At 35.3% G+C, this 20,544-nt stretch overlaps 1 long non-coding RNA gene across 1 annotated transcript in view; it reads right to left on the bottom strand.

Annotated features, from left to right (window-relative positions):
• LOC103095483 (uncharacterized) overlaps positions 1-20,544 on the bottom strand; it is a 74,364-nt gene that overhangs the window by 12,772 nt on the left and 41,048 nt on the right. The gene's annotated exons all lie outside the window — the stretch shown is intronic.

The following is a 20,544-nucleotide window of genomic DNA, read 5'->3' as shown; positions in this document are numbered from 1 at the left end:
TGGACATAAAAGGATTGTTTTAATATGATAAAAGGCATGAATCTAAAATCCAAAATTATCATTATTTTTATATGAAAAAATAGAAAGTTTTCAAATAAATGAAGGAGTAAAACAAAGAAGTTCTCCATGCCTGATATAGTTCTAAGACTCTTAGTGATGCAATATGAAAAGAAAATTCAGTTAAAAATTTAGCTGTCAAAGATGGGATACAACAATCATTCAAGAGAGCATGATTGAATCTGGATTACTTAGAAAACAACAGATAAAAAGTAAAAACAAAAACAAAAACATAAAACAAAAAAAAAAGAATACTTGTAATTCTTTAAGACAGTAAAGAAAACAAAACCAACAGCAAATGATATAAAAAGAAATGTCAAACAAAATATCTAAAAATTCACCAAATATTTGGAAGTGAATCTATGAAAGTCACACAAGACTCACACACAGAGTTATATCATCTTCTGTATAGAATTAAAGGTAGACAAATAATTGAGTAACATTCACTTCTTATAATTGGACCCTACCAAAATAAGAAAGATGGCAATATTACCTAAGTTGATTTACAAATTGTGTCATATTAACAAATTGCCAATAGGTTACTATAGAATTTGGCAAAACCATAATGAAATTTGTTAGGAGGAACAACATACAATCTAGAATCTTAAGGAAAATACTGAAAAAGTTGAATTAAGGGGTAATAATATTTCTGTATATATAATAATTATCAAAATTATCTTATGAATTAAAAATTAGAATTGTAAATCAACTGAACAAAATAGAGAAGAATCAGAAACTATTAAATGTTCTCAAATGTAGTTGACAGTTTTGAATCACTTTATTATTTATTCTTTATTAATCTGCTATAAGAGAAGTCTCACTGGATGCATGTGGGGTCAGGGATAAGGATACTTTCATAAAACAATGTGATGTAAAAAAAGAAAAGACATTAACCACACTAAAACATGAAAAAAATGAACAAGGCATCTTTTTTCAGAGTTCTATTCCTGTCAGGCATTTCATCCTAAAAATTCTGAATGACATCTACAAACTATCAAATGTTAAGATCTCTAGTTAATCTTGCTTATTTCTCATTTTTGTGCATAGATTTAAAAGATCATGGGCTTTGTTGCTGGCACTTTGTCTCATGAATTTCAGAGTGCTTTCTCTGCTGATATTTTTCTTCCTTTATTATAGCTATTCTTCATCTAATTTGGAACACACACATATACAGTTTTCTCCCTCCCCCTTGCATTTCAGTTTAAAGCCTTTTGATATTTGGAAGATCCAGAAGAATACATTTTAAGTCCTGTTAGGTTGACTTAATCTGTGGCTGAGAGCCTATCATTCCTATTTTTGATACTGCAATCCAAATCTGTTTTTCATGTTTTCTCAACCAATTATTCACCTCCCAGATCTGCTTTTATATTATCTTGGCTTTTGTTTTACAGCAGGGATGAAACTATCATGTACTTTTAATGTCTTATGTTCTTGTCCACGCCTTCAAACTTATCAAAGCTATTTAGATCCTAATAGTATCTTTCACACATGTTCAAATAACTAGAAGAAGAAATTAGTCACCATTCTGCTCTTTTGGATCCAGCATATATGCACTGGAAAGACCATTCCTACATTGTTATCAGGCTGCCAGATAGCTAATTTAGTAACTATCATCAGGGAGTTACCAGCTACCTCTATGTATGTCTTCTTGCTCTTATCATTACTAGATTTCTCTCACTGAACGATTTTATGGACCCATATAGTCATATTTTGTATTAAATACTTTGCCTCATGCTCAAGAAAATACTACATCTCTCTCCTCATATCTATTTTTTTAGCTTTTGTCATTCTATTACTTGTGTTCCATCCTTTCGCTTCTGATCCTATTACTGTATTAACTCTTTACACAAGTCAGAAAAGATCTATTCTGCCTCTTAAAGTTTTTTTTCCTTTAAAAAATGGCTTGAAAGACTTATTGTGTGTGTATATATGTCTGTTTTGTGTATATGGGATGCTGTATTCTCCATAGAGATGCCATCTTTTGACTTCTTTTAAGTTCTTTCTTCTTAGGAGGGTGAAGAATATGAATTTTGAATCCAGAAAACAATTATTTGACCATGAAAAAAAAGACAAATGTCACACAGCCTCTGAAGAAAGCTGAAAAATTCAGCCTTCTTTTCATACTCTGCCTCTTGTCATCCTCACTTTTAGATTTTGTGTCTAGCTTCCTTAGAGAATTACTATAACTACTGTAACTTTTCCTACCATGAAACCACCTATACCTAAAACATATATTAGCAAAAATGAACAGGAAGTGCTCACATTTTCTATATTTATAGCCCTGCCTAGTTAGCAATATTTTGTAATCAGTATTATATTTCATAAATGACAAACTCTACTCATCCATTAAACCATCATTTCAAGTCTAGTCATGAAATTTTGATTACTATATTTCAATTGAAGGAAAAAATCCATAAAATACCTGTTAAAACCAGCTCCTTCATAAATCCTAAAGTTTCTATTCTATAACAAATTATTTCACTAAAGAACTTTTCTCCAAATTATCATTACTATATTCAAGTTATTAAATGATCCCTTAAGCCATTAATCTTTAATAGTAGAGCTAAATGCAATCATTCTCATAGCTTTAATCATAACCTCTCTGCAGATGATTCCCAGTCTATATCTTTAGCTTCATCATCTTTCTAAACTCCATTCCAGGATTTGCAAGCACCCATTAGACAGCTGCATCTGTCTTCCTCATCGCCACTTCAAAGTGAACATGTCCAAAACTGAACTCATCATCTTTCATCCTAAATCTTCCACACATCCTAACTTCTCTATTTTGGTTGATGATAGTAATATCTTCTCAGTTATCAAGCTTTAAACCTGAGAGGAATACTGAACTTTCTCTTTATTTTATACTCCCAATCTAATGCTATTAATTCTGTCAGTTCTAATTCTGAAATCTCTCTCTCTCTCTCTCTCTCTCTCTCTCTCTCTCTCTCTCTGTCTCTCTCTGTCTCTCTCTCTGTCTCTGTCTCTCTCTCTCTGTCTCTCTCTCTCTCTCTGTCTCTCTGTCTCTCTCTCTCTCTCTCTCTCTCTCTCTCTCTCTCTCTCTCTCTCTCTCTCTCTCTCTCTCTCTCTCTCTCTCTCTCCCCCCTTCCCAGTTCTAGTTCAGGCTCCTGAACTATTGTAACAGGTTCCTAATTTGTCTCTTTGATCCTAGGATTACCCCTTTACCATCTATTTTCATATTGCTGCCAAAGCAATCTTCTATGTCCCATTAGACTATTTATATCATTCTACCATTCAAAAACTTTTGTAGAATTCTCTCATTTAACAAATAATAGCAGCACACCACATTGGATAAAATATTGGCTATAAAGTTAGAAAACTTGGATTTAAATCCAGACATTGACATTTATAATATGGCTTGTACCACCTTTGGCAAATCATTTAACTCCTTGAGTTTCAGTTTCCTTTGTGCAAAAGGATTTGGCTTTGTTGACCTCTAAGATTCCTTCCTGTCCTTATTGCTGTGAATTCTTTAGCCTGGCAGTTTATAGGCAATATGGACAATGACCATGAGGCCAGGAAACTTATTATGTGTTTAGAGAATAGTTTATATCCCAATTTAGCTAGGCTCTAGAGTTCACAAAGTAGGGCAGTTAGGTGGCACACTGGATAGAATACCAGGCCTAGAATCAGGAAAGTTTATATTCCTGAGTTCAAATCTGGCCTTTAGACACTTGCTACTTGTATGACCCTAGGCAAAGTCCTGGTTTTTTTTTTTTCATTTTCCTCATCTATAAAATGATCTGGAGAAGAAAATCATGAGCCACTCTAGTATCTTTGCCAAGAAAATTCTAAATGGGTTCATGAAGAGGAAGACATGACTAAAATGACTAAACTATAAAAAAGAGTTCTTAAAAAAGAAATAGAAGAAATTTAGGTTGAAATATCCAGATAGAGGAGAGTCTTGAATCCTAACCAAGAAGTTTGATTTCATTTAATAGGAAATATGTGAATGGGTCATTTAAGATTTTTTTTATCAAGAGAACGATGGGCTAAGAACTATATATTTGGAAAATTAACCTGACAGTATCTAGCACAGAAATGAGGAGAAATTAGAAGCAGAGAAACCTCTAGTTGTCAGGAAAACAACATAGTATAGAGTGGATAGACCTGTGTTTGAAATCTGCCTCGCATAGCTATTACTATGTGGTCCTTGATAAACCATTTTTCTCTCTAATCCTGTTTTCTCATTTGCAAAATGAAAAATTTGGACACAGTGGTTTTTAGTCTTTTCAATTCTAATATCTCTGATCCTATGATCATTTAGAAGGACTAATTTAATAATCCAAGAAATGGGGACCAGAATTATGAATTCATTGGACTGGAGGGCTTCCTGTAAAAATTCCCCACCACTACAGCTCAACACTTTCTTTGTAATTTATAATCTAAGAGTGTTATGCATAACACTGGAAAGTTAAGCGAATTGTCTGGATTCACATAGTCAGTAGATGTCAGAGGCAGAGCTAGAACCCAGGTCTTCCTGATTCCAAAGTCTGTGCACTATACGAGGCTGCCTCAAAATTGCTGAAATGAGAGTAAATAGGGATCTGCACTCTAATGGTAGCAGTAAAATGGAGGAAGAGATGACTGTAAGAAATATTGAAGAAGTAATTCAATAAAAATAATAGAAATAAAAAATAAATACATGATATTAATGTTATAGTTGGAGATTTACAAAATGCCTTATATCCCTCACAATAATTCTGTGAGTTTGACAATAATAGTATTATTTTCCTCATTTAAAGGTTAAGGAAACTGAGGCTCAGAAGAGAATTTAAGTGACTTCCCTATAATCATATAGTGCCTGATTTGTTTTATCAATCCATTTTGTTTTGACATAGCCAATACTCCCAGATAAACACCCAAATGATAAATTCCCTCTCAACCCTCTCTCAACTCTCAACAATGTACCAAGGTACATTGGCTAAAAATAGTTAAAATAACCTAAGAGAATGATTAAAACTGATAGTATATGTCACTGACTACTTTTGAAGTTTACCATTTCTTACACCAAAAGACAAAGAACAGGATGAGAAATACATTCTTAGAAAGCTAATGGTTTCTGTGTTTTGGTGGACTATAAATATTTGTTACAAGGCAGATGTGATGGTTCTAGCATTTCTTTGGCTTAGCTTCTTTGTTCCTCCCCACAGCCTGTAGGAGTTTTACCTAGAAGAAGACAAAGCTGCCTTGAACCTGATTGGTCTACTTGATTAATTCTAATTTCTCTAATGCAGTTTCCTGGTCATCTAAGGGCATTAAAAACAGTAGTCTGGGGAATCTACATCCATTGGACTGGGCAGATTTCTGAAGGTCTCGTTAGTAACTTTAGCCTGCCCCTCTATGGAAGAGAAGTGGCACCAAATCCTTGTCACATATCCTTGCTATATCGGGGCAAAGTAATCATCTTTGTCTTCAATTTTCAATGAATTCCAAGTGCCTCACTTCAGCTCACATTGAAACAGAACTATGAAGTGTTAGAACTGTACCCTCAACAGCAGAGTTCCTATCTAGAAAAGAATTAGGTTGGCAGGTAGGGATACTATGCCCCCAAAAAGAGCAATAATGAACCATTTGGAAATGCACAAAAGAAAACCAAAAAATAAAAGGATAGAAACAAATTGATATTGTGAGTACTTCGTTCAATTTAATTTCTATATATAGCAAGTTCTGCTATAATGTTCTTTTTAAAAACACAAATTTGATTCAATGTGATTTATATATTAGGGAACAATTTTTACTGTAATGTGAATTTTCCTTTTGCTCATTAATGACTTCATAATGCAGAAAATTGCACCCAGCTGAACAATGTTGTATAGAAAAACACAAAATGCATGTACATCCATATTTCAGATCCTTCCGATATCCACTTTTAAAAGAAAATATCAGGTGTTTTTTTTTTTCAAGTGAAGTACCCTATTTATTGTATATCTTCTGGTGCAATAGGACCTGTGGGCTATGTTGATTCCTCCTCTCCAGCCCCTCTTTGAAATAATCCTATTGCCTTGTAGACTTAGTAACCAGGACACAGGCCAAGCAACAGTTCCAAGGCCTTAGATACCACCAGTCACTATTTATTGGAGTAATTGTGTATTTTTTAGTTATTTTACATGCATAAAACTATGATACTATTTTTATTAGCTTCCTATCTTTTTTATGTGTCACTAAATCACTGCTATGCCTTAACCCTATTTTCCCCACATGGTTTTTATTGTACAACAACAAAAACACAGTAAAATGTTTTTACAAATACTTATGTTAAATTATAGCAGAACTGTCCAAGTATATTTTCAAAACCATATTAATAGAAGGCCATAGTTTCTTAGACAATATGGTTCCATTTCAACAAGATATGACTAATAAAAATATCTTGATGTTCCAGCAGGCTTCTTCAAATCATATACTACCTATGTCAGTAAAACATCTGGAAATCTATATTCTCATAAAATATGGTCACAGTAGAACTTTATGTTTACTGATTATTTTAGTAGCAACCCTGTTAAGTTACTCTGCCTGGATTGTTTGTTGTCTTCTTCCTCTCAGCCAACCTTGATTCATCATTTCCTTGAGATGTCACCTTAAGTTTGCATCTCCAGGAATCATTCTCTGATTATCTCCACTTGACCTGATTCGGGCCTCTCTCTGGAGTGAATTAAATTTATATTATAATAATGTATATTGAGTTGAACAAGTTATGCATTTTTCCTAATATTTTTTCTATTTTTTCACAAATATTTTCTGTCTCTTCAATGAAATGATAAACTCAATGGTGTAGTTTTCTTCCTTATTCAATCTCCTCACAAATGCTTTCCTTTCAGTACATTCACAGGTTAGTGCAAAAGGCAATGGATTTTAAATCAGAAGACCTGAATCTAGAAACCTATCCTTGACACTTCTTAGCTGAGTCATCTTGATCTAGTCACTTATCTTCTTAGAGCTTCAGTTTTCTCAACTATATAATAAGAGTTTTGGACTAGGTGGTCTCTGAGGTCCCTTGTAACTTTTACTCATTGGTAAAAGCACTTTTGCTTGAGAAAGTCTTCAGTATTGGTTTTGAGTTAATGGAATATCTTTTGGCATTTGCAACATTCCTCTAGTGCCACTTTTCTAACTATAGTTGACTGAAAGGTGTCAAATGGTGATATGTAATTAAACAGCCATCTCCAAGTTGATTCTGAGTTTCAAGTCCTCAAAAAATACATTAATGTCATAATACAGTTAGTGACTCCAGCTCTCAACTAGAGAAAATCAAGGCATAGACCAGGTCATTTATAACAGAACTGAAATGGATGCATAGACTGGGACAAGAGTACCAGATATTGAGGTAAATGAAGAACCAGGTAAACTTAGATGAACCCAGGAACCAACCATGGGCAAGAAGGCATGTTCACAATAAATTGTAGTAGTCAAGTGCGGAAGAGACTGAGATTAAAAAGGACTATGTCAGGCTTTTTGTAGAATATGAGATTTTGGCTACTATATGAAGAAAGTTAGGGGGTAGAGATGAAGAAGAAGAGAATTGCAGAGGTCAGGAATAACCTGCAGAATTCATTGGAGCCATTAAAAGTCTAGTGGAAGGAATACCACAAAGGCCAATGTAAAATGGATGCAGAATGCATCTAGGAGAATAAATTGTAGGATTAGAACCAAAGGAGGGAAGGGATTATGAAGGGCTTTAAAAAAACAAACAGAGGATTTTATATTTGAGCCTGAAAACAAAAAGGAGGCACACTGAATAATGAAGTATAATAGAAAAATCCAAAAATCACTTTGAAAGCTGAGTGGAGAATGGATTGGACTGGAGAGAAATCTTTGAGGAGCAGGAACATTAACCAGCAGAATATTGCCATGGTTTAAGTGTAAAGAGATGAGAGTTTGTACCAGGGTGTGGCAATGTCAGAGGAAAGAAGGGGGCATAAAGGAAAGATGTTAAGCAATGTAAAATAAACAGGAATTAGTGACATAATGGTATTGGTATAGTAGTGGTAGAGGAGTGAGAGATAGTGGGGAGTTAAGAATGACCCCTAGTTAGCTAGATTGAGTCACTAAAAAGATAATGCCCTCAATATGAATAGGAAAGTTAGGCATAGAAAAGAGATTGGGGGTGAGGAGAGAATAATCAATTCAGTTTGGGACATGTTAAACTTGGGATGTCTATAGGATATCCAATTCCAGATGTCTAATAGGCAGCAGGATATGTGAAACTGGAGGTTAGGAGAGAAGTTGGAGATGGATAGGTAGTAGTAGTAGTCTCTTGGAAACCGAGGATGACTATTGTCTTTGTGTGTTTTTGTGCACAAAGACACTTGTGCATGAAGATTTAAGTGGAAAAGTCGATGCACAGAGACAGTCCCACTCTCTCGGCGTTGGAAGCCTGGGTCCAGTGGCATGAAAATTCGTTACACCTGGAGACTTCCTCAGCTGCATTGGATGGCCGTGTTGTCTTTTGTGCTCCAACACAGGTAGATCTGAGAATCATCAGTATCAAGGTAATAAGTGAATCCATTGAAGCTGATGATATCACCAAACAAAATCCTGGAGTTAGAGAACAGGGTCCAAGACATTGACCAGGTCCAGGTAGAAGGAAAAGCAGGAAAAAGTAGTGTCACAAAAACCTAAATAATAAACATGACCTGAGTGCTTCATGAAATGGAGTTCCAGGCTAGAAACTCAGTCATCAGAAGAGAGGGCTTCAGATTATAAAGAATATATGACTCTCTCTCTCTCTCTCTCTCTCTCTCTCTCTCTCTCTCTCTCTCTCTCTCTCTCTCTCTCTCTCTCTCTCTCTCTCTCTCTCTCTCTCTCTCTCTCTCTCTCTCTCTCTCTCTCTCTCTCTCTCTCTCTCTCTCTCTCTCTCTCTATTTCTCTCTCTCTCTCCCCTTCCCAGTTCTAGTTCAGGCTCCTGAACTATTGTAACAGGATCTGAACCTATGGTTTAATGAATATAGGCAATTTCTTGTATGAAGACCCCCTCCAATGTGACATAATGCCTATGCTGGACTTAAATGAGGAAAACCTGGAAAATCCTACCTCAGGTACTTACCAGATAATAATGGATAGGTCATTTATGTTATTTGTAAAATAAAGGGTTGAGATAGATGACTACAAGTCCCTTCTAATTTTAAATGCATAATACTAAGATTCATTGATATAACTAATGAATTCCTTTAGAAATTACAGTAAAAACTCATTTGACATGAACTCAATACATGTGAATTCAGTTATTCATAATAGGCAATTGAAAAAATAAAGGCAGGAAAATAGGTGAAATATATATTTTTAAATTTGGAGTCAAATTCTTGCCATTTTCCCAAGCAACAAAATGTCTCACAACAGTTCACCCACTCCAATCATCTTGTTCTGAGAATTAGTAAATCATTACATTGTTTTGTACCAAACATTAGCTTGTCTCAGTTTTTGCCCAGAGTTCTTGTTTGTAACAAATCATGCCCATGTCAGAGCAGTGCCTCCCTTTGTTTCATTAACACAATTTAGTTATTAATAATGGCCCTAAAGTACAATGATAGTGATGCTGGAAGCTTCTGTAAGCCTAAGAAAAGTCAGAAACTGCCTAGGTATGTTCATTTAAGAAATACTTTTTGAATAATGGGGTTCACTATTATGTACAATTTTCAATTCTTGGCAATTGGTTACATAAAATGAGGTCCTACAGTATAGCCTGAGAGTTTCCTGAATCATTTAAATAACTTGCCCTTGGTCACATGGCTCTAATCTGTATAAGGAAAAAGACTTGAAATCAAGTTTTCTGTCTCCAAGACTAGCTTTTTATTTCCTATGCAACATTACTTTCCTTCTAGGCACATGTCAAAAATAAATGTCCCTGAGCTCAGTTTGACTATTCTAGATTCTAGAAAAATAAAATTCATAATAGTTCAATCCTGAACCAAATCTAGAGCTTGATTCCAAACTTGTGAATGGCAGAAAAAAAAGCTCTTCTGTAACTTTTTTTCTTTTACTTTTAAGTTTTCTTTAACTTTCAAATAGCACTACCAACTGAATATATTGATTCCAAAATAGTATAATGCAGGAGCAGGAGTTTATTCATCTACCAGGGCTAGAGATTTTCAAAGAGGATGAATAGAAATGTGCTATAGATTTTATTGCATGTTTTTAACACTAAAATGAAAATTTTTTAAATTTTAAAAACTTTTAACACTAAAATGAAAATATCTCTCCAATCCATAAACTGAATTAAAAACCAACACTCAACAGTCTTTATTTTGCTTTGATTTCCCATTAAAAGACTAATGGTTGCCTTTTATGCAGAATTTTATTTTAAATCTGTTTTCTATGTATAATGACATGTCTCAAGCTTTAATGCCTTCAAAGAGTTGTACTGAGGAGTTGAAAGAAGTAACAAAGAACATGTAGTGCTTTATTCTTACTCTTCTTGCAAATGACCATTCTTGGGACACCTCCATTAATTGTGACTGGAATCTATAATAATATATTTAAAGCCACACTAAACAATGCCCCCTAATCCCAAGAGACAACAGCCTTTCATTGTCATCCTCTGCAACTTTGGACCTAGACCACTAGAAGCTTTGCTTGGGGATTCATTAAGCCATTTATGATCATTGTTCTATTATGGCATTGTTCAGGAAGAACACTTATATTGAAGAAAGAAGCAGATAATTCATTCTCTCTTTCCCACTCATCTCCCCAATAGCACTACCTCAGTAAAGCTCTTCCATGAGGTTCATCTTCATATTTTTATCTGGCTTTAATTTTTCATGTGACTTAACTTTTCAAATAAAAAGTCACACAAAATATAATTTTGAAGTGGCCTTCAATTCAACAATTTTAAAGGATTTATTAAGTACTTATTATTTGAAAACCATTGTCTTCAATAACATCATGAAGGCAACTTAGTATTCAGAATCTATTTTTAGCTTATTTTGGCAGGAAGCTGTGCTGATAATCACATAGAAATATACATTGAGATCATTGCTAAGTACTAATTAGACAGCCCTTCGAAAAGAGATATGTGACCATATGTCAAGTTAGCTCGCCAGAAGACAAAGGTCACTTTTGACTTTTGATTTTCTATTTGCTCAAGGGAGAAGAATAATGAAGCTCTATTCTAATACCTCAAGTAGACTTATGCCTAGGGAAATTAAACATACAATTATCAAAATAAAGTGCTGAATGTGGAAATTCATGCAATTTTTTTAAAGAGCACAAAAAAGCATATCATAAAAACCCTCCTTTTCTAAATGTGTTCAGTAGGTTCACCTAACTTTAAATCCAAAAAAAAAAATATCAAATCACCTTTACGCAATATCATTCTGTAACAGTCATTAAAACCATGGTTGGACTTTTAAGAAATGGTGACTAATTAGAATCCTATGAAAGATATCATCTTATGTGCTGGGTAGCAAGAGGGTTTTTCATTGTATATATCACAAGGAACGGGCCAAGGAGAGGCTAATCCTTAGAGTATTCAAAGATTTGCCCTTCTTAAGTGGTTTATAGGAACATACACAATATTACCTGTCTGGCTTCAACCCAAGCCATAAGCTTCATGAGTTCTTTTCTGGCCATGAGTGACTGAGGGACTGATGTTTCTCCTAATGAAAAGTTTTCTAATTGACTTATGAGTTGGAAAGATTAATGAGAGAACCTGAACTGAGTTTGTATCCAAAAATGTATCCTTCCCTAAGTCTTTTTATTCTGTTCCTTCCTAGCTATAAGCATAGTAAGAATTGCTGTGAACCTAGGGAAGAGGACACAATGTGTCCTGGAGTGCATGGTATGTCTATTCTGTTGTTTCTTTTTTCATTATCTTCAAAGAATGATTATCCTAATATGAAAGCACCCAGGTGATTAGGAAGACCAAAGATCTATTTAGGTTATCTAAAGTACCCCTGAAAATGAGTCCTTCTCAAGTCTGTGGTAATAGTAATTGTGTGAGATGAGAAACCAGAGAAGATACAAGATGACCCACTTGACCCAGCCTACTCCAATCTGAGCAAGGAAGCAACTCAAGCATCAACAATGCCAGAAACAGAAATGAACTTAGTGGTGACTCTTTCAAAAGAGAAAAGTTCTGTTAGGGCCATGAAGTAGTCCTTTACCACATGTGTTTCCAAACATATGGCCCTCTAATCCATTTAAGCTTCAAATTGGATCCCAATTTGATAGAGTGTACCCCCAGTTTAGAGGATGTTTTCTGATTCTGTACTTCCTGTCTTTGATAAATATTCCTTTACAAAAGCTAATTGATATCAACTGATTAATTTATATTAAAAGAAATAACTTGACTAAGGCAAGGAGGAGGTGATTCATTTTTGATACTCTTAGAAAACGCAGTCCTCCAAGTTTTCTTCTAGAATGCTTTGGAGAGAAATAGTTAGCTGCATCTTACCTTCCAAAAAAAGTCCAGTTTAAGAGAGTGAGCCCAGAAGTACCTCGTTCAATATTTCAGTAATCTAGATAATTCTACAAGGTTATAAGTTGTAGAAAATGTTTTTTGATGTTATTTAGTCATTCAGTCATGTCTGAATCCTCATGATCTTATGGACCATTCATAGCATAGCATTCCAATTTCATATCTTTTATTATTTTACTACTGTCCATTGGGTTTTCTTGGTAAGTATTGGAGTGGCTTGTCATTTCTTCATTCACTGGATCATCTTTTGTTAGAACTTTTCACTATGAATTCATCTTGGGTAACTGCATGGCATGGCTCATCTTTTCACTGAGCTCCCCAAGCACCTCTGCCATGATAAGGCAGTTATCCAGGAGGGATATGGAAAATATACCAGTCTGTATTGGTAGGAAATATCCTTTCGGGGATCACACCAAATAAAACACATGTCTAAGTCATATCACTCATGTTTTATATATGCATTTACATATATATGTTGTTTCTTCCAAATTGAATGTAAGAAGATGAGGATAATTTCTTTTTTTAATTTAATTTTTATTTTTTAAACATTATTTTATTTGATAATTTTCATATATTATTCATTGGAAATAGAGATCATTTTCTTTTCCTCCACCCTCCTCCTACCACCCCTCCCCTAGCTAATGCGTGATTCCACTGGGTATCACATGTGTCCTTGCTCCGAACCCATTTCCTTGTTGTTGGTATTTGCATTAGGGTGCTCATTTAGCATCTCTCCTCAATCATATCCCCTCCACCCCTGTAGTCAAGCAGTTGCCTTTTCTCAGTGTTTTTACTCCCACAGTTTGTCCTCTACTTGAGGATAGTTTTTTTTTTTCCTCATAGATCCCTGCAGATTGTTCAGGAACATTGTATTGCCATTAATGCAGAAGTCCATTACTTTCAATTGAACCACAGTGTATCAGTCTCTGAGTACAATGTTCTCCTGGTTCTGCTCCTTTCTGAAGGTTGTTCCAGTCTCCATGGAATTCCTCCACTTTATTATTCCTTGTAGCACAATAGTATTCCATCACCAACCTATACCACAATTTGTTCAACCATTCCCCAATTGAGGGCCATTCCCTCATTTTCCAATTTTTTTGCCACCACAAAGAGTGCAGCTATGAACATTCTTGTACAAGTCTTTTCCTTATTATCTCTTTGGGGTACAAACCCAGCAGTGCTATGGCTGGATCAAAGGGCAGATAGTCTTTAATTGCCCATTGGGCATAATTCCAAATTGCCCTCCAGAATGGTTGGATCAATTCACAACTCCACCAGCAATGAATTAGTGTTCCCACTTTGCCACATCCCCTCCAGCATTCATTACTTTCTTTTGCTGTCATGTTGGCCAATCTACTAGGTGTGAGATGATATCTCAGAGTTGTTTTGATTTCCATCTCTCTGATTATAAGAGATTTAGAACATTTTTCATGTACTTATTAATAGTTTTGGTTTCTTTAACTTAAAACTGCTATTCGTGTCCCTTGCCCATTTTTCAATTGGAGAATGGCTTGATTTTTTGTACAACTGGTTTAACTCTTTATAAATTCTAGTAATTAGACCTTTGTCAGAGGTTTTTGTTATGAAGATTGTTTGCCAATTTGTTTGTACTGAAACTTTTTAATTTGATGTAGTCAAAATTATTTATTTTACATTTTGTGACTCTTTCTATGTCTCACTTGGTTTTAAAATCTTTCCCTTCCCAAAGGTCTGACATGTATACTATTCTGTGTTCACCTAATTTCCTTATAGTTTCCTTCTCTATGTTCAGGTCATTCACCCATTCTAAGTTTATCTTGGTGTAGGGTGTGAGGTGTTGATCCAAACATAATCTCTCCCACACTGTCTTCCAGTTTTCCCAGCAGTTTTTGTCAAATAGTGGGTTTTTGTCCCAGAAGCTGGAGGCTTTGGGTTTGTCATATACTGTCTTGCTGAGGTTATTTACACCAAGTCTATTCCACTGATCCTCCTTTCTGTTCCTTAGCCAGTACCAAATTATTTTGATGACCACTGCTTTGTAATATAGTTTGAGATCTGGGACTGCAAGGCCACCTTCCTTTGTAATTTTTTTCATTATTTCCCTGGATATCCTTGACCCTTTGTTCTTCCAAATGAACTTTGTTATGGTTTTTTCTAATTCAGTAAAAAAAGTTTTTTGGAAGTTCAATGGGTATGGTGCTAAATAGATAGATAAGTTTGAGTAGGATGGTCATTTTTATTATGTTAGCTTGTCCCACCCATGAGCAATCAATGTTTTTTTCAATTGTTTAGATCTAGTTTTAATTGTGTGGAGAGTGTTCTGTAGTTGTGTTCATATAGTTCCTGTGTTTGTCTTGGCAGATAGATTCCTAAATATTTTGTATTGTCTCAGGTGACTTTAAATGGGATTTCTCTTTCTAATTCTTGCTGCTGAACTGGGTTGGAGATATATAGGAATGCTGATGACTTATGCAGGTGTATTTTGTGTCCTGTGACTTTGATAAAGTTGTTGATTATTTCAACTAGCTTTTTGGTTGATTCTCTAGGATTCTTTAAGTAAATCATATCATCCGCAAAGAGGGACAGCTTGGTCTCCTCATTGCCAATTTTAATACCTTCAATTTATTTTTCTTCTCTAATTGCTACAGCTAGTGTTTCTAGTACAATATTAAATAGTAAAGGTGATAATGGGCTTCCTTGTTTGACTCCTGATCTTATTGGGAAGGCTTCTAGTTTATCCCCATTGCAGATTATGCTTGCTGATGGTTTTAGATATATACTGTTTATTATTTTTAGGAAAGGCCCTTCTATTCCTATACTTTCTAGTGTTTTCAATAGGAATGGGTGTTGTATTTTATCAAAGGCTTTTTCTGCAAGATAATCATGTGATTTTTGTCGGTTTGCTTGTTAATATGGTCAATTATGTGGATGGTTTTCCTAATATTGAACCATTCTTGCATTCCTGGTATGAACCCTACCTGATCATAGTGGATAACCTTGTGATGACTTGCTTGAGTCTTTTTGCTAGTATCCTATTTAAGATATTTTGCATCTATATTCATTAAGGAGATTGGTCTATAGTCTCTGGTTTTAACCTGCCTGGATTTGGGATCAGTACCATTTTTGTGTCATAAAAAGAATTTGGTAGAACCCCTTCTTGGCTTATTCTGCCAAATAGTTCGTATAATATTGGGATTAGTTGTTTTTTGAATGTTTGATAGAATTCATTTGTGAATCCATCTGGACCTGGGAATTTTTTCATAGGGAGTTCTTTGATGTCTTGTTCAATTTCTTTTTCTGATATGGTGTTGTTTAGGTAATTTATTTCTTCCTCTGTTAGTCTAGGCAATTTATATTTTTGTAAGTATTGATCCATATCACCTATATTTCCATATTTGTTGCCATATAATTGGGCATAGTAGTTTTTAATGATTGCCTTAATTTCCTCTTGATTAGAGGTGAGGTCACCCTTTTCATCTTGGATACTATCAATTTGGTTTTCTTCTTCCCTATTTTTAATTAAACTGACCAGTACTTTGTCTATTTTATTTGTTTTTTCCAAGTACCAGCTTCTAGTCTTATTTATTAAATCAGTAGTTTTTGACTTTCAATTTTGTTAATTTCTCCTTTGATTTTTAGGATCTCTAATTTAGTCTTCATCTGAGGATTTTTAATTTGTTCTTTATAGTATTTTTAATTTTCATGCCCAATTCATTGACTTCTGCCCTCTCTAATTTGTTAATATATGAACTCAAGAATATAAATTTGCCCCTGAGTACTGCTTTGGCTGCATCCCATAGGTTTTGAAAGGATGTCTCATCATTGTCATTTTCTTCAATAAAATTATTATTTGTTTCTATGATTTGTTCTTTAACTGGTTTTGGAGAATCATATCATATAATTTCCAATTAATTTTTGATTTACCTCTCCATGTACCCTTACTAATTATTATTTTCATTGCATTGTGATCTGAAAAGGTTGTATTTGTTATTTCTGCTCTTTTGCACATGTTTGAAATGTTTTTATGCCCAAATACATGGTGTATTATGGTAGTATTATGCCCAGGCTTTTTCTTTTGTCATGGTCTTCTGGTAGATCTATAATTCTTAAATTGTCTCTTCTCGAACGATTTTCTAAATCATCTGTTTTGTGAATGAGATGCTTCATATTTTCCTCAATTTTTTCATTATTTTCATTTTATTTTATAGTGTCCTGCTGCCTTGTGAGGTCACTTAATTCCAGTTGTTGTATTCTGGTTCTTAAAGGCTGGATTTCATCCCTGGATTTTTGGTCATCCCTCTCCTTCTGGTCCAATTTTCTTTGGAGGTCATTTTTCATCCTCTTTACCTCATCTTTCATCTCCTTTTTCTCATCTTTCATCTTCTTCACCTCATCTTTCATCTCCTTTGCCTCATTTTCCAGCTGGTTGATTTTGGCTTTCAAGACACTATTTTCTCATTTTAGTTCAAGTGCCTCTGTTTCCAGATGACTTATCTTAATTTTTAAGTTCTTTTCCCAATTGTCCTCAGCCTCTCTTAATTGCTTTTTGAGTTCTTCCACAGCCTGTATCCAATTCACTGGGATTTCTGATTTATTGTTTACTGATCTCTCCCCCTCTGCTCCATTGGCTGAGTAGAAGCTGTCTATTGTAGTTTCTTTCTTCTTTTTCTGTTGTTTACTCAAAATCACCCCTTCTTTACTCCCCATATTTGTCTATGCTCTTGCTCCTCTCATTTTTTTTTTGATTTGGGGGCTTCTGTTAGTCTCCCCTCTTGGAGCCTTAACAGGAGATCTCTTGGTGTAGTCTCTGGTGGAGGTTTGTTGGGGTTTGAGCTTCCCTGTCCTCTGGAGGCTTTTGATTGGATTAAAGTTCAGCAGTCAATGAGGAAGGGTATGGAGCCTGGGCTTCCCTGAGTTCTGGAGACTTTTGATGGGATTAAGTTTAGCTTATTTGGGCTGGGTGTACTCTGAGTCCAAATCTTCCTAGGAGACTGGAGCAAATATAGAGGATCTCCACAGCTCTGGCCAGGCTGCCAGGTCTATTCTGCCTCTCTGGTTCCTTCCCCACCATCTGTGTTGGACACTCTGAACTTATCACAGCTCTGGTTGCAATGTATGCCCTCCAGACTAGCACCTTTGCCCGTCCAGAAGTTCCTGCTGCCACTGGAGTCTGGGAGTCTTGGCGCTCTGGGTGGGAGGAGGGATGGGTCCTGGGACCTTCCTTCTGTCTTCCCCTTAAACTGGAGTGTTCTCGGATTCTGGCTTTTTTTGGGGGGGCATAACTTTTGAATTAATTTTAGCAGGAGGGTTCCTTGGCTCTGGCTTGTTGTTAAGTTTGTTTTTCAATTCTCTGGGAGCATTCAGTTTGTGATCAGTTAGGAAGGGTATTCAGAGGTCTGAACTTCTGCTCGTTCTAGGCCACCATCTTGACTCTGCCTCCCAAGGATAATTTCTATAATAAGCCTGACTCGGGAATCCACAGGCAGGACCAAGGAATAAACAAATGTTCTGGCCCTCTCATTACCTACATGCTCTCACCTCTTGCTTAGAGTTTTGACAATCAAGTTAAACTTATCTTTGTACTATACCAGGTATTATAATGGGTCATTTTGTAGCTTCTCTGGCTTGTCAACTCATGTTACTACAAGCTTCAGGACTCTAGTTTTCAATGAAACTTCAAATGTCTTTGATCTTACTGACCACCTGGATGCTTCCATTTTAGGATAATTTTTCACTTAAGATGAGGAAAAAGAAAAAGATTGAACAGTTCTCCTTTCTTTGGAGATAAGAACAATCTTATTTTGGTCTTTGCTCTTAGTGCAGTGCCAAGCACATAGAATGTACTCAATAAATTCTTCTTGACTGATTATTGATTTAAAAGAGGGATTCAAGAAATTCTACTAACAGTAATCCAAAGCTATTTTTGCCTTTTATAAAATATAAGTTAACAGAGAAGAAAAGAGGAGATATATACTTCCTCTCTGAGAAAGTATCCATCTTTTTAATGGCCACCACCCTTTCCTTGTATTTTGTGATACTACACTGGTTCACCTTGTTGCATAACACAATGTCTCCCAGGGTCCTTTTGCCAGAACCTAAGAACTTGTGGCCATTGAAACATGAAAATAAATGTCAACAAAGAACCAGGCATTGTCACTGATGTACTTGCCTCTTAGGAGTTTTACTTCCATGAAGCAAGTCCCATGCAAGGCCCAGAATTCTAAGAGGAATATGAATCATAAAGTTCCTAATTTTCAATTAATAGCAAAATCCCATGCTATGAACCCAAATTATAAGATTGAATTTGAAAGGAAATTACTTGTTCCTTTTGGGGGAACAAAATGGGGGAAAGTATGGAAAGGGAAGCAAAACTCCAACATAAAAGGATGATGGTAATGATGATGATGTAAACTTGTATTTCATTCTCTGTTTTTTATTTGTGACTTTAAGCACAATTTAATCATCTAATATAAGATAATTAAGAAAATAAGATGAACAAACCCTTAAAAAACTTAATCTAGTATGCTATATGAGAGCATAGTGAAAATCTTGTGAAGTTTCATTTAATATTTATATGCACACAGCCTAATAGATGGTAGTACACAGAAATAGAAAGCCATGGCATGAAAGACCTGGATACTAGTCCTCCTTTTAACATATGTTACCTAGGTGACCTTAGGAAGATAATTTAATCACTCACTATTTTATTCAACCCTTTTTGTCTACAAATTTCAGAAAAGGTACAGATGAGCATGGTTAGAGGGAGTTTTCTCCTACAGGATTTCCCTATTCCCATTAAATAACAATCTAATTCCTTTTTCCTCTTTCTCCCTTTGTACATATTTTCATATGTTTCAAGCAGTGAAATTGGAAACAGCAATTATTCAGAGTAAGCATGAGTTCAAATTTTGCCTCCACTGCTTATTACCTGTGTGACTTTGTAAAAGACATCTCATTTCTCCAAGACTCAGGGTCAGAGAGTCAGAAATAACTGAATGACTAAACAACAACAACTTTCTCATTTGCATAGGGAGGTTAAAGCAAGTGATCCCTAATATCCAATAAAACTCAAAATCATGGTCTACTGTGACAATACACTTTAAAAAAACTATACAGTAGAGCAAATATAGAAGAATACTGTATTTGGGGTTCCTGTATTTTCTTTGAGACCTTGATCAATATAATTTACTTTATAATTTTAAAGCATAATATGTGTTGCTCTTGATTTTATGGCATAAACCTACATTACATCCAATGTCCCTTGTTCAGAATGCTATTTCATTCAAATCAAAACAACTCTGAGGTACCACCTCACACCTAGCAGAATGGCTAAACTGACAGCAAAAGAAAGTAATGAATGTTGGAGGGGATGTGGCAAAGTTGGGATATTAATGCATTGCTGTTGGAGTTGTGAATTGATCCAACAATTCTGGAGGGCAATTTGGAACTATACTCAAAGGGCTTTAAGGGACTGTCTGCCTTTTGATCTAGCCATACCACTGCTGGGTTTATACCCCAAAGAGATAATGGGGTAAAAGACTTAGACAAGAAAATTTATAACCTCAGTCTTTGTGGTGGCAAATAAAAAAGGAAAATGAGGGGATGCCCTTCGATTGGGGAATGGTTGAACAAATTGTGGTATATGTTGGTGATGGAATATTATTGTGCTCAAAGGAATAATAAACTGAAGGAATTCCATGTGAACTAGAACAACCTCCAGGAATTGATGCATAGTGAAAGGAGCAGAACCAAGAGAACATTATACATATACAGATACACTGTGGCACAATAGAATGTAATGGACTTCTCTACTAACAGCAATGCAATGATCCAGGACAATTCTGAGGGACTTATGAGAAGGAATGCTATCCACATCCAGAGAAAGAACTGTGGAAGTAGAAACAGAAGAAAAACAACTGCTTATTCACATGGGTCGATGGGAACATTATTGGGGATGTAGACTTCAAGAGATCACTCTAATACAAATATTAATAATATGGAAATAGGTCTTAATCACTGACATATGTAAAACCCAGTGGAATTACTCGTTGGCTACAGGAGCTGGGGGAAGAGGGGAG

Source organism: Monodelphis domestica, chromosome 5 (genome assembly GCF_027887165.1).
Source record: "Monodelphis domestica isolate mMonDom1 chromosome 5, mMonDom1.pri, whole genome shotgun sequence".
Taxonomy (NCBI): Eukaryota; Metazoa; Chordata; class Mammalia; order Didelphimorphia; family Didelphidae; genus Monodelphis; species Monodelphis domestica.
The sequence above is the reverse complement of the archived record's forward strand: the minus strand, read 5'-3'. Positions and strand labels throughout refer to the sequence as shown.